The sequence below is a fragment of the Furipterus horrens genome, unplaced genomic scaffold (assembly GCF_987537825.1).
Source record: "Furipterus horrens unplaced genomic scaffold, mFurHor1.1.pri manual_scaffold_12, whole genome shotgun sequence".
In the NCBI taxonomy this organism is placed as follows: domain Eukaryota; kingdom Metazoa; phylum Chordata; class Mammalia; order Chiroptera; family Furipteridae; genus Furipterus; species Furipterus horrens.
The window spans coordinates 38396842-38400271 of NW_028327182.1; the positions used below are offsets into that span (position 1 = coordinate 38396842).

Consider the following 3430-nt stretch of genomic DNA (forward strand, 5'->3'; position numbering starts at 1 on the left):
TTGAGTGAGTTTCCTGTTTTTACGGCTTTAACCTGACAGAAGTCTATGGTCACAGGCCAGGGACGGCTCCTTTTTTAAAATACTTTTTTCAATGTACCACACAACCACATCTTGATTTTATTTAGTAACACTAAGTTTTCACTCAAAATGAGTGTGAAACTTGATAAATTATATCATTTACGATATCCACCTTCACTGTACCAAAAATAAATTAACTTAAAACAAGCACTTGAATGTCTGCCACCTTGACTGCCTCCCTCCACACACACCCACGCCCACAGCTTTGGAGGTGAAGTTTACATGACCTACCCTGTGTCAGCCGGTCTGCGTGCTGGAAACCACTGCACTCGCTTAGGGCCCCACGTCAGCCAGTCTCCTGGGAGAAGAAGCGAGTAGGTTCTAAGAGTCCCACACAAGCTTGAGCAAGCAGAACGATAGTCCATTTTTAGAATCCTCGTTCTGGGCTCGCTTCAGGATCCTTAAACAGCAGTGGGCGAACTCCGCAAGCAAGGGCTCCTGCATGCAGGCTCTCATGAGCTTGGCCTTGTTCTTCCCCTGATCGAGGCTGACCATCAACTGTTGAAGCGGCGGATTAAGCAGTAAGCTTCTTAATTCTGCAGACTCCTCTGACGTCTTTAAATTCTCCAAAGACACTGTCCTCTTCCTCATCACTATTGAGAAAATCATCTATAGAGTCTTCATCGTTGTCTTGTTTTCCACAAGCTTTATCCTTTTTGCTGTAATAGCCGATCTTATTTTTTTCTCAATAGGATGAGTTTCAGGATTACACTGCTCTTTGTGCTTCCGGAAACAAGTCAAGGAACAGTAAGGCATTTGGCAGGCGGGGCATCGATATTTGGGTTTCTCCAAACAGATCACGCAGATGACAGTGCTACCATTAAGCCACGCCATGATAAGCCGGCGGACTTTCTCCCACTCCAGCGCATGCGGCTGTCATGCGTGCCATGACGTAGCTGAATTTCTAAGAGACACCTGCAGTATTTCTGGCCTGAAGAACTAGAGGGCAGACTGGGAAATTAAAACTTTTGAAAAATAAGGGAGGGTAGGCTGGAAAGCAGGGAGACACATAGAAGAACTATAAATTCTGTTCATATATTGCCAAAGATTCCAGATGAATCCCAAACTGTCCGTGAGTGGGTACAAATCAAAGCAGTTTTCACCTTAGGAAAACAAAACAAAACAAAAAACCAAACTGTTTTTTGACTTGCCAACCCCTTGAAAAGACAGAGTATGTCATTTTATTACAATCATGTTAATTGCTTTGTAAAACTAAAATTATTTTTATATTATTTACATTGGAACATTTATTTTATTGCCAGTAATAGCCAAGTATAAACTCAACTTAAATGTCCACTGATGGATGAATTGATAAAGAAAGTGCAATATACAAGGTCTGTGCAGATGGTGTCCAGCTATGTAATATGAAAAATAGAGACATTTATTTACAAAGATAAAAGATATACGAAACATTGTACATATGACAATGACAGCTCAGTCCCCTTAGAATTAGGCACCTTGGGACCTGAAACAATTCTCCCAATCACCATTAGCTTCCCCCTCATACTTTTCTGAATCTGATGGTCTGAAATCTATACTCTCTCAAAGGTGATTTTAGTTTTGGGAAAAGTCAGAAGTCACAGAGCGCCAAATCTACTCTATAGTGGGGCTGAGTCACCTGGGTGATTAGATGTTTCGCCAAAAAAACCGCAGAAGACCTGATGCATGAGAGAGCGCATTGTCTTGATGAAGCTGTCAATCACCAGTTGCCCATAGCTGTGACCTTCTGAATTATCTGAATAGTTTCCACAGAGGAATGTTCAAGCTTAATGCAAAATTTGATGCAGATTCATTGCTCTATTTGCTTAGTCATTTTGAATGGGATGGCCACACAGTACACATATTCACTCAATGGCATCTACTGCCCCCACTGACTAGTACAGTGATGTCGACATTGTTCAGGCATGTACATTCCAGTCCACTCTCCTTGGTGGGCAGGTTACATTGATGTTGTGCAAACCATTCTCATTACATTACAATGGCTGGGCTTTTTCCAGACAGACCTTATATATCTTAAAAGTTCTCTTCCCAAGGAAAAAAATTGTATTTATGGGTATAGGTATTAACTAGACTTATTATGGTTATTATTTCACAATATATACATCTGAAACTAAAAGGTTGTATGTCAATTGTACCTCAATTAAAAACAATAAATGCTATTTAAAGATAATAAGAATACTTCAAAGAACTGTAACAAAATCTATAGTCTAATACACATACACAAAGCAAATATACTAGTGATATTTTTTCAAAGGAAATGGTAAAGGTCATTCCAAGATGATACAGATATTGAAATGATCAAAAGAAGTATAAAGTACCTATTATAACTATGCTTAAGCAGTGAAGAAGGTAAGGGAAAATATATGTATAATATATGAAAAAATACAAAATCCCAAAAAAGAATTTCAAAATTGCTGACCATCTCTTAAGGTGTTTTGTGCAAATTCCTATGAGTTGAGTTAATTAATATAAATTTAATAGATTTAAGTGAGCTTTAAAATATTAATACTATTATAAATATATTGCAAATATTTTTCAAGTCTTGAGTAAATGCATATTACATATTTTATTATTAATTTTCACTTAAAACCTGGATATTTACTCAATTCATCATTAATTCTACTTAAAGAATTAATTGTACAAAAAGCTAGAAAACTGTGGCAACAAATTATGCAATTTAATATTTTGTTCTATTACTTCTATTTCAACATGTTTAAAACAGAAATTTTCTTCCATAAAGCAGCTCTCAGCTACCTCTATATAACATTAAAATCATCTATATTTTCAAAATCACTTTCAAACTTAGTATTATTTTTTTATTGATTATTACTGAATCCATAAAGGAATCTTTAATTATACCAGAGTTTTAGAAAATAGAGTTGTGTATTGTAATTCAAAACTTGTCATTTAATTACTCAGATATTCTCTTATAGAAAAATTTTCCCATTTTCTGTATTGGTTTCCTTGTCTTTCAAACTTGCATAATGTTTTCTTTTGTAACCACATAGGTTTAACGTGGTTATTAAGAGGAGGAAATCAATTAATGGCTGTAAAAATGGTTCGGGAAGCACAATATAAATGGTAATCTTTGAGTACCCATTGATTTCTAAAAGGGTTATTTTAATCAACGTAACTCAAAAGGAAAAACTATTTTATGTTGCATTCTATACAAATTTTTATCTTAAATGATATGAAAAAGAGTAAAAAGACTATTGCCTTAACTTAGGATCTCAGAAAATACTGAAGTGATACTATTGCTCCCTAGTCACATAGAAGAAAAAGTCCACACAAGCACAAGTCTTTCCAGGGGATTCACTGTTTAAGGAGGCTAGGTAAAACCCCAAAAAGGAAA

At 35.9% G+C, this 3430-nt stretch overlaps 1 pseudogene; it reads right to left on the reverse strand.

Moving 5' to 3' along the window:
* Positions 1–438: 438 nt before the first annotated feature.
* On the reverse strand, positions 439–912 carry LOC149996035 (zinc finger HIT domain-containing protein 3 pseudogene; annotated as a pseudogene).
* Between the last annotated feature and the right edge of the window lie 2518 nt (positions 913–3430).